Source organism: Orbicella faveolata, unplaced genomic scaffold (genome assembly GCF_042242905.1).
Source record: "Orbicella faveolata isolate gen_17 unplaced genomic scaffold, um_ofav_v1 contig_34, whole genome shotgun sequence".
Taxonomy (NCBI): domain Eukaryota; kingdom Metazoa; phylum Cnidaria; class Anthozoa; order Scleractinia; family Merulinidae; genus Orbicella; species Orbicella faveolata.
This window is the reverse complement of record NW_028301563.1, coordinates 20,432,830-20,444,824: the sequence shown is the minus strand read 5'-3', so window position 1 is coordinate 20,444,824 and position 11,995 is coordinate 20,432,830. Positions and strand designations below refer to the sequence as shown.

General features: G+C 38.8%; 2 pseudogenes; both read left to right on the top strand.

The window, feature by feature from the left end:
• The first annotated feature begins 40 nt into the window (after positions 1–40).
• Positions 41–3,118, top strand: LOC149105226 (protein fem-1 homolog B pseudogene; annotated as a pseudogene).
• A 2,050-nt stretch (positions 3,119–5,168) lies between these two features.
• Positions 5,169–11,440, top strand: LOC110055846 (protein fem-1 homolog B pseudogene; annotated as a pseudogene).
• Positions 11,441–11,995: the final 555 nt, after the last annotated feature.

The following is an 11,995-nucleotide window of genomic DNA, read 5'->3' as shown; positions in this document are numbered from 1 at the left end:
AAGAACATTGACTATTGTTTGACATCAAATTTTAATTCTTGCATCGCATAAGTACTTCATGATTATGGCGTGGGCATTGTCTTTTATCTTACAGGGACATCCAACGTGCGTTTTCTCTCGAATTCATCAAAACGCAGTTTTAGGTTGTCTAGAGTGCTTTTTGAAGGTCAGTATTGCTTGATTGATTTTAGCCTGCCCTATAACATTTTTATCCTTGGGACATTCTAGGGAAACTTTTTTTCTGTCCGTTTCCCGAAAACATGGCAGCTGTTGCTTTTTCACATTTATATCGAGAAATCTGTAGGTCTTGTAGATGAGGTATATACGAGCTAGCAGCAATATTTTGACAACAAAAAAGACGAAACTGGTCTACACTTAAATAAATATGAAAATAACTGTACCGTGACAACTGAGTTTGCTGAGAATTTAAATTTCAAATTTTGTGAAGGTTATGTCCACGCAGTCATCTGTAGCTGTTTCTTAAATAAACGACTGAGTGAGCATTATTCAGCGAAATATACAAGCATAGCTCAGTAAAATCTCAAGTTTTTCAGAAAGCTGCTGAGTAGTATGGGTGAAAACCTATCAAAAAGTAAATACACTAATCCTGTAGCTATATTGTACGAAGCTGCTCGGGATGGTGCGGTTGTTGTACTTAGTGATGTTCTTCAGCGGATGAGCATCAGTGAAAGAAGCACCGCTTTAGAAACGAAAACAAAAGATGGCGACCAAATCACCACTCTCTTAATCATCGCCGCTCGCAATGGAAACCTGGATTCTGTGAAGACGCTTCTAAGATACAAAACAGACATCGAAGCTCGAGGAACTGTAAAAGTTCACGACCAAGTTATTCAGGGTTGTACAGCTTTGTGGGCTGCCGCTGCGAGTGGACATCTTGATGTTGTTAAATTGTTAATCGAGCGAAACGCGGATGTCGACGCCAGAACATTGACAAACTCGACTCCTTTGAAGGCAGCTGCTTACATTGGACGCCTTGATATTGTAAGTTGTTTGGTTGAAAATGGGGCCGATGTCAATACAGGTAACAATTTTGGGCATACCCCATTGATGACAGCATGCTACAACGGCCACATATACGTTGTCACCTATCTTAACGAACGTGGGGCAAATATGGATCTTCAAGACAAACAAGGCAACACCGTCCTGCATTATGCTGTTGAAACGGGCCACTTTGAGATTGCCAATGAACTGCTCGCTCTTGAAGTGTCCCAGTTGCCAAATATTCAACGTTTAACACCGTTTCTTTTAGCCAGTACTAAGTGTAAGATTGACATTGTGGAGTATTTTATAAACAGGCCAGAATGTACAAAGGAACAGAGGATTGAAGGACTCGAGCTTCTCGGTGCCACTATTGCCAATGACCCTGATGTTTGTGACATTAAGAAAGCATTTTACTACATGAAACGTGGCATGGAAGAAAGGGTTCAAGACAAATCGTGTCCCCTTCTTAAAAAGCAAATGGAACCTCTTGAAGTTTATCAGAATAGAAAAGAGAGTCGAACCCTTGAAGAACTTGCTCTGTTAGAAGGTGATGATCACGCCATCCACATGGAGGGTCTTATAATCAGAGAGAGAATCCTTGGAACTGATAATACAGAACTTCGCCATCCAATCAGATACCGTGGTGCAGTTTTTGCTGACTCAGAGAACTACGAACTAGCCATTGGTTTGTGGGAACATGCAATGGAGATAGGCCAACGTTGTAATGTGTCAGTCACAGAAGATTTAGAAATGATGGCAGACTTATTTGGCGAAATGGTGCGCACGGAAGCGCTTTTGAGATCAGAGTGTGTAGAAGGAGTGTTTGAAAGACTGGTTATAGAATATGAGGGACAAACAGAAAAGTTGATGTCCAGTACAGCGAAACTGGAGGAACATGAAGCCAATTTGCTTAAAGAGGAACTAGAAAAACTGATTTACTGTGCTCTGTATCTATTAATGATATACACCAAAGTCCAAGTTCCAGAAAGGAAGGAGACCACAGGCATTTTTGACTTGCTGCAAAGATTTCTTCGTTTAAACCCTCGCACTCATGATGGAAATACACTTTTACACTTGGCTACTTGGTATAAAACCGAAATTAAAGAGAAACACGTGCGCCTTGTACGCAAGCTTCCTTGTGTTAAGACCATGAAGCTTATTTTGCATGCAGGCTGTAATGTGAACGCCACTAACACCAAAGGAAACAGTCCCCTTCATTTAGTTGTGACTTTTAGGCCCTGTACCGAAAATCTTCAGCTGTTAATGGATGTGTTGAAGATATTGTTTGATGGAGGAATCCACGACGACCTGGTCAACAGTGAAGGCAAAACAGCTATGGATATCGCTGAAACTGATGAAGCACGCAGGATCCTTTCTGTGAAGAGCAGACTGAGGTTGAAATGCATTGCTGCCAGAGCTGTAAGAAAGTCTGGATTATCTTACGTTGGGACAGTTCCTAAGACTCTTGAAAGATTTATTAGCACACATTAGGCTTTTTTAGCTAAGACAATTTACTTTATGAGACTTTGGCAGACTTGAGAGGATCAATGCTGGCCAGAGGATAACACAATAATATCACAAATATATTAATGACCGTCTTAATATAAGGTGTTTAATCATCCGACGTACTTAACGTTCACAGTTGGCTGAATCAGTCCAGACTAAAAGAAGAAATATGTCAGACGCATGAATTGCAACAGTGAAAGAATTGGAGACTAGAACTCAGTCTCAGATGTGCTGAGCCATTACTCTATTTCGTGCATATACACGGCCTCCTTTGTAAGGAAAGAGTGAAAAAAAAAAAAAACAAAAACAAAAACGGGGGCTTAGTCGGGACAAACCATATGGCTGCTGCTCTTTCCAGAATTAGCAAAACAAATGGAAAGAACACAAGTCACACGAGATAACAATTTCCCTTGAAAGTCAGTCTTATAATTGTAATTCTTTTCTGGTTACAACAGGTTAATGTAATCGATAATTATGGCCAATTTAGATCACTCTGCCTTAATATATGTAGTTTACTCAAGATTTACTAAAATTATTCCCCTATTATAATGATGTTGTAAGTATTATCAACAAAGATCAGCGAGATAAACCAGTCCTTTGGTTTCGTTAATTTTTATTATCACTTTCTTGCGTCTTGTGCAGTCAGAGAATCGGGACCTCTCAGTCACATTATTGTGTAAAGGAACAAAGGTGCATATTTTTTTCTCTCAGCGATTTTTTTTTGGTTGATATATACCCCTTACTAACCGAGTTCGAGGTCCGTACTGTAAGTTAATGACCGAGATTTTTTTCCCCATCGATTTATGGCTCAAGCGCGAAGCACGCGGGCCATAAATCGAAGGGGAAAAAACGAGGATCCGCAACTTACAGTACGGACCGAGAAGACGAGGTTAGTAAGATATTTATTGTATCTCTACTGTGAGCCTGCGGGGTTCGGAACGAATTCTATTTACACGGAACGGCTTCAAATATCTGACATGCCTCGAAAGCAAAACGAACCAATTTAAAATCGTTTCTAAGTCCTAAACACACTTTAATACACAATTTAGAGTAAAAGAAAGTTTTAAACTTTTACTTGCTATAAAAGTTAAGAACACTTGGCGATAAATCAAGGAACAGTTTGGCAAAAAAACAACTAAGTTTAGCGGGCCGTACAGGAGAATACGGTCCGCTAAATTGACCAATCACAGCGCGTACTAACTGAGAGATATAATGACAAAACTTATAGTTTATCATATATTTTACAATAACTGCATAGATTCGAGCGCGCTCATTAGCTAATTTTCATTGTCAATAAGCGGACAGACAATAATAATCTATGCGGTGCGTCAACGAGCGAGAGCGGACAATTTGACAATTTGTAATCGTAAAAAAACAAATTGACGTCAGTTTTTCATGCGTCTGTCATGTTATTGACAAGAATTTCGTCATAACATTGCCAAAGTAGTCTGCGGATTTACTCGGCTATCGCCTCGTGGATCCACAGCTACTTTGACAATGTTATGACGAAATTCATGATCAACAATAGGACAGACGCATGAAAAACTGATGACAATTTGTTAATCTCAGTTCGCTCGCGCACGGTTGGTCTAATCGCGTCACGTGACTGGATATTCCCCAGATAAAACTGAGGAATATCCGAGTGGCATTTCCCCAAGATTCAAAACGGCTCGTGTTGCGGAAAATAATTGAAGGCTAATGAATATAATAGCCTCCATTTGGCGCGAAAATATGCTCGGATATTTGTCCTTGGTCATTATCTGTTCCTCAAAGCTCACAGTTTATTCGAAGTACGGCTCTCGGAAAACTGTCCTCTTCTCGGAACAGATATAGACTACGAGTAGTCCTTCTTTCGTTTAGGCCGTCGTGCGTGACGCGAAAGAAAACCGCGAGAAAAAAATGGCCGCGCGAAATCCTGGAGGCTATTTTAAGCGATTTTGTTCTCGGAAAAATGTCGGAGCACATTTTTGCGCCAAATGGAGGTTATTGTTTATTCATTGTCAATAAACATTGACCGGTGTATCAAATTGGAACGTGTCCGCCAATCATCACCGATCATTACCAATCAAGGCTTTTTTTGTTCAGTTAGAGTGGTGAGAAAAGATTGGCAAATTTTCAAGAGGTAATTTTGCAGTCAGTCAGTCAGTCAGTCAGTCCTTCCTTCCTTCCTTCCTTCCTTCCTTCCTTCCTTCCTTCCTTCCTTCCTTCCTTCCTTCCTTCCTTCCTTCCTTCCTTCCTTCCTTCCTTCCTTCCTTCCTTCCTTCAATCATTCATTCAATCATTCACTCAATCATTCACTCAATCATTCACTCAATCATTCATTCAATCATTCATTCAATCATTCATTCAATCATTCATTCAATCATTCATTCAATCATTCATTCAATCATTCATTCAATCATTCATTCAATCATTCATTCAATCATTCATTCAATCATTCATTCAATCATTCATTCAATCATTCATTCAATCATTCATTCAATCATTCATTCAATCATTCATTCAATCATTCATTCAATCATTCATTCAATCATTCATTCAATCATTCATTCAATCATTCATTCAATCATTCATTCAATCATTCATTCAATCATTCATTCAATCATTCATTCAATCATTCATCCATCCATCCATCCATCCATCCAGTCGGTCGGTCGGTCGGTCATTCATTCTGAGGCTACGAGAGGTCGGACTGTACCGTTAGCAGAAAAACGTGCTTTAGTGGACGCGGTTTACCATTCACCAATACCTTTGAGTTTTAGTCTGCCCGACCGTAAAGTTTTCAACATAAACGGAATGTCTAGAAAGGTAGTGTAAAGTTACCAGCTGGTGTATCCAAGAGGAAATGTTGTGAACAATCAATCTCGTTCGCACAGGTGACTAATCACAGCGGTTACTCTATTTACTTATGTAATGAAACTATTATCGAACTTAGACCCATTCGCAGAATTAAACCGGAACCAGATTTTTCACCTCTACGAGAAACGCGTGGGTTGTGGGGACTAGATTGGTTACGTTATTTACCTTTAAGCTTTCCCTGCATTCTGTCAGTTTCAACCCTGATACCTGGCTAGTCAGCTCATTCTGGAATTTTCCAAGCGTTTCGAGTACATTATGTGTAAATGGAACACGCCAAATCACATTCGAAATTTCCTTCCCTGATTTTTGCATACCATGTTCCCGAAACGTAAGCAAAACTGTTCTAAATGTTGAACAACGTGGAGCTATGGGTAATTTGAAAGTACTCGCGCGCGCCATGCCTAACTTCCATGCAACTTCCTGTTTTCCCCAGAAAAGCCGGATGATATAAAATACCAAGGATTGCCGGAAGGAATCGTGCGTTACTTGACAGAGAAAAGAAGCCGATTGTTTAAATTAAATGCGCCGCCTTTGTAGTTTAAAATAGATTTGCATCCAGACATCAGAACATCTCATAATTCACACTGTAACGATCAGTTTGTTGGTCTTATAGATCACATACATACAAGCTAGAGGCAATATTTTGATAGAAAGAAAATGTAACTGGTCTATACTTAAATAGATATAAAAATATCAGTATCGCGACAACTGAATTTACTGACAGCTAAGGTTGTGACCTCGCAGTGGTCTCAGTAGCTTTCTCTTAAACAATCGACAGTAAGCATTATTCACAACAAAACAAGCATAGCTCAGTAGCATCTCAAGTTTCTCACAAATCTGCCGTGTAGTATGAGTGAAAAACGATCAAAAAGTGAATATACGGATCCTGTTGCTATAGTTTATGAAGCTGCTCGGGATGGTGCGGTTGTTGTACTTAGTGATGTTCTTCAGCGGATGAGCATCAGTGAAAGAAGCACCGCTTTAGAAACGAAAACAAAAGATGGCGATCAAATCACCACTCCCTTAATCATCGCCGCTCGCAATGGAAACCTGGATTCTGTCAAGATGCTTCTAAGATACAAAGCAGACATCGAAGCTCGAGGAACTGTGAAAGTTGACGTAGAAGTTATCGAGGGTTGTACACCTTTGCGGGCTGCTGCTGCCACTGGACATCTTGATGTTGTGAAACTGTTAATCGAGCGAAACGCAGACGTCGACGGAAGAGCTTTGACAAACTCGACTCCTTTAAGGGCAGCTGCTTACGATGGACACCTTGATATTGTAAGTTGTTTGATTGAAAATGGGGCCGATGTTAATGCTCGTACCAATTTTGATAGTACCCCCCTGATGGTGGCATGCCGCAACGGCCATATGAACGTTGTCACCTATCTTCTCGAACGTGGGGCAAATATGGAGCTTCAAGACAAACGAGGCAACACCGTTCTGCACTATGCTGCTGAAAGGGGACACTTTGAGATTGCCAATGAACTGCTCGCTCTTGGGGCGTCGCAGTTGAAAAATATTCAACGGTTAACACCACTTCTTTTAGCGTGTACTAAGTGTAAGATTAACATGGTGGAGTATTTTATAAACAGGCCAGAATGTACAAAGGAACAGAGAATTGAAGGACTCGAGCTTCTTGGTGCCACTATTGCTAATGAACCTAAAGTTTATGACATCGAGAAAGCATTTTCATACATGAAGCGTGGCATGGAAGAAAGGGTTCAAGAAAAATCGTGCCCCCTTCTTAAAAAGCAAATGGAACCTCTTGAAGTTTATCAGAATAGAAAAGAGAGTCAAACCCTTGAAGAACTTGTTCTGTTAGAAGGTGATGATCATGCCATCCACATGGAGGGTCTTATAATCAGAGAGAGAATCCTTGGAACTGATAATACAGAACTTCGCGATCCAATTAGATACCGTGGTGCGGTTCTTGCTGACTCAGAGAACTATGAACTATGCTTTAGTTTGTGGGACTATGCAATGGAGATAGGTCAGCGTTCTAATGTGTTAGTCAGAGAAGAGTTAGAAATGATGGCAGACTTATTTGGCGAAATGGTGCACATGAAAGCGCTTTTGAGATCAGAGTGTGTAGAAGGAGTGTTTGAAAGACTGGTTATAGAATATGAGAGACAAACAGAAAAGTTGATGTCCAGTACAGCGAAACTGGAGGAACATGAAGCCAATTTGCTTAAAGAGGAACTAGAAAAACTGATTTATTGTGCTCTGTATTTATTAATGATATACACCAAAGTCCAAGTTCCAGAACGTAAGGAGACCACAGGCATTTTTGACTTGCTGCAGAGATTTCTTCGTTTAAACCCTCGCACTCGTGATGGAAATACACTTTTACACTTGGCTGCTTGGTATAAAACCGAAATTAAAGAGAAATGCTTGCGCCTTGTACGCAAGCTTCCTTGTGTTGAGACCATGAAGCTTATTATGCATGCAGGCTGTAATGTGAACGCCATTAACACCAAAGGAAACAGTCCTCTTCATTTAGCTGTGACTTTTAAGCCCTGTACCGAAAATCTTCAGCTCTTAATGGATGTGTTGGAGATATTGTTTGATGGAGGAATCCACGAAGACCTGGTCAACAATGAAGGGAAAACAGCTATGGATATCGTTGAAACTGATGAAGCACGCAGGATCCTTTCTGTGAAGAGCAGACTGAGGTTGAAATGCATTGCTGCAAGAGCTATAAGAAAGTCTGGATTATCTTACTTTGGGACAGTTCCTAAGACTCTCGAAAGATTTATTAGCACACATTAGGCTATTTTAGCTAAGACAATTTACTTTCTGAGACTTTGGCAGACTTGAGAGGATCAATGCTGGCCACAATAATATCACAATTATAATAATGATTTTGCGGCCAATTTAAGTGCTTTTATTCAGCTTTCGGATCATAGGGTTTTGTGATTTTTATGTTAAAGAAAGGGGTGACTAATGTTGATACTGGGACCAGAGCACTTTTCACGTGAGTGTCACATTTACTTTGGTTTTTCATCATACGCGGTTTGATTGGCTCTGAAACGCTCGCACCATCCAAGTTAGATATTCAATCACAAGTAAAACCAAAACCAATAGTAACTCGCTTTCACAAGTGATCCCGCGCTTCTCGTCAGCGACATGTATTTGATTGAAGTTGTCATGGTTCGTTCCTTTAGGTTGGCCAGTATTCTGGTTTTGATCACGCTACGGCACTTTCCTTGCGAACGAAACACGTTCCTTGCCAATAGTATATTTACGATTTCCCCTTAGCAGCCACTTGTGCGCTATTGGGCTTACTCGCGTTTGACCAGCATTGCCGTCACTCGACCTAGTTTTCTACATTAGGTTCAACTTCTGGTAGTATACCTATGAAATAAGAAATGCTGAAAAGATGGTGGAGACTATTTCAAACCACCTTGAGATTTGTTTTATAAGACCTATAAATGAAGATTCTTTGTATCGTATACTGAGTTTTTACCTTGTTTGAGGATTCTGTTTTAACACTGGCTTTGCCTCGTAATTTGTATTTTGAAGGTTAAAACATTAAGTATTCGAATGTCGATTGAATCCTGTCTTCTCTCGACAACACGAGAAGGATCCCAAAACAAGACCATTATATCTCTGTAACCCTCTTAATTAATATTGTGTTAGGCTATGCTTAATTATTTGTGAGCAGGGTTTAATTTCTTAATATACCTTGAGTTTAAATAATATATAAATTTAGCCAAGCCTAAAAGCGGTTATTTTTTTCAGTTATTTTTTGGAATGTTGTTACTAATGAAAATAATCCAACATGTATGTGAGGTAAACTGCGAACGATTCAATAGTTGTAGCCGGACCTAGGATTACATCAGCAGATCGAGGTGTAAGATGGTGACCCCCGATGGTGTGATGATGAAAATAGAGCCATGATTTTAAGGATTTCTGGGAAGCCACCAAAAATCTTGATCACATAACTGAACTGTCTTCTGTGCTTTTTGGTAGCATTTCTTGTTCTTTTCTACCTTATTCAGAAAGACAAGACATTATTATTAATCATTATATTCTCTTTAGTTAACACGGGGACTTCCACACAAAAGAAATTTACACATTTTTTTTGTTGTGGGGTATGATTGAAATGCAGTGGTTACAATACACTCAGTCCCTAAATCTCTACCATATGAAATCTCGCAAAAATACCAAAATAGTATACACATGTGAAAAGTTGGAAAGTTTTGTTTTCTAATTTGATCCCCAAAGATACAGTTAGCCATCTTCACTTTTGTATGGAGTCTCCTCCTGCTGGAAGGGTTTGCAATAAGCAAAATCACTCTGGCATGAACGGTAAATATAAAATATTTTGGCTGATCATGATTACTTGCATAGGCTTCTAATAATAATTTTTTTATTCATTTTCAATGTGATTTGTTCTTGTTCTTGACTGAGATTGTGGACTATAGGAACTGTTATTGGGTTCAATTAATTAATGTTGCTATGATTATAATTATGATACCAAGAATTATAAGTAAGCTGTGAGTAAGTTATATTATGTAGATGTATTTTGTCTGCACTACACAACGAAATGCACTCAAAGGTTACATGTATGAGGCATAGCAACATTTGTCAGAAGAGCCCAACATATCCAAGATATGTTTTGACTGACACATCAATTAAAGATAATTTACAGCAAAATGGATCAACAATGCATCAATATCCTACATGCACCAAAGCTGGACATGGGGTTATAAGGCAATCATTTAAACAACAGATTGAAATAATTTATAAATTAGACAACACTATTTGTACAGCACTACTAGACGTTGCAAATGGCAAGGCTGTCTGTAGAATGTCACAAATTTCTCAACCCTTTCTTTCAACAAAAATACTAATCCTGCAACTTTGCTTAAGACCCAGTTCTCCATTTCGTGTTGGCAAAATATTAATTGATGCCATACCCAATGCAGATTATCACAAAATTGATTTAAAAGCACCATAAACCAAACACAATAAATATCATTTTAAAGTCAAAAAAGCAATTATTTAAATTAAGTGTAAATTCTGGGAGAAACATATACTCGGAAAAAAAATCCAACTCCCAGATGGGATTTGAACCCACGACCCTCCGTGATCTAGCTGGATGCTCTAATCACTGAGCTACTGGAGACTCTATGTTGTTGTTATTTCTCCATTAGTATAATTATTTAAATAAACCATGAGTAAATTATCTCTAAGAAAAACTGATTAATTTAACAGGCACTTTAAATAATTAGTTAATGGCTGCGGTCACATCTGGGCTACTAACTATAGTTAAGCCAGGGATAACTATAGTTAGCTATTTCGGTAATGTGAGCACTTCTCTGCTCACTCTAACTATAGTTAGAAAATTTATGCCTCGCTGATCCAAAACAGTACAGACTAACTATAGTTATACCCAAGCAAGGTTCATGGGTTAGTCTTAAGTTTACAAACAAACAACCAATCAGAATGTGACAATTCTTTTTGCACGTGCGAGATGAGCATATATAAATATGCAAAATAAAGACCAATAAAAACCGAGCGTGAAGCAAGGGGAAAACCAAAAGCAAAAAACAAAAAATTTACATACAACAAGTTAGCAACACATGAAGCCTTCAAGCTTTTGTGCAGCCATCCTTGTATTTGCTGCGATGAATTCCACGAATTCCAGACCTTCCTCACAGGGCTGTAATGAACCTCTTATAATTCTGACATCATCCATAGGCTAATTACAACTAACTGTAGTTAACTGCGTGGTGTGACCGCAAAGTTAACCGAAAGCACTAACTACAGTTAGGTATGACGTCACGTAACTTAACACTAACTTAAGTTAAACTTTAGTTACGTCGTAGATGTGACCGCAGCCAATATATGAGTTTCTTAATAATGTAATACAGTGTATCTGTCACAATGTTGCAGCTCTGATATTACTACACACAGGATGGGTTGCAGAACTCAACTTCCAAGTCAGTTTGTTCAATGAAGTTAGTGCAGAAATTATAATCCCATCAAGTTGTCTGTAAATACAGAGAAACCAAACAAAGCATTACAATCTTAAGTAATAAATTATTGAACTTTTTTACATGTATGTACAGTGTATGTTCCATTAATATTGGGGATCTCTCAGAAGCTGCATCCATGAAGAATTAAGAGGCTGTCTCTGTAAGAACCGACCACTGATTTTACTTCGAAAATTCGATTTTTCTCATAAGCTGGGATTTCGAAGCCCTTACCTAGTCAATCACTAAAATGAGTTTTATTTCATTAAAAATTTCAATTGAAGTTTTCTAGGATTGATTGAAGTTCAGTCCGCTTGACACAAGTTTCATGCCCGCTGAAACTGGAAAAATAGCACATATTGCCAGCGCTCTAAAAAAAATAATATTCGCTCAAAAGTCCTAATTATTTTTTTCAACTATAGATATATCATAGCAGTTTGTTTAGCCATGTTGCAATTATAATTCAATGTTGTTCCTTCAACGGTTAAAAGAAGATTTTCTTTGAACCAAACGCGAAAATAGCTCTACTTTGAAGGCACGTTTCAAGAATGTAGCACCTGTTTAAAACTGCTGAACTGTACGGGTCCGCCAATGATCCCAGGACCGCAAATGATCCCGGACCGCAAATGATCCCCAAATTGAAC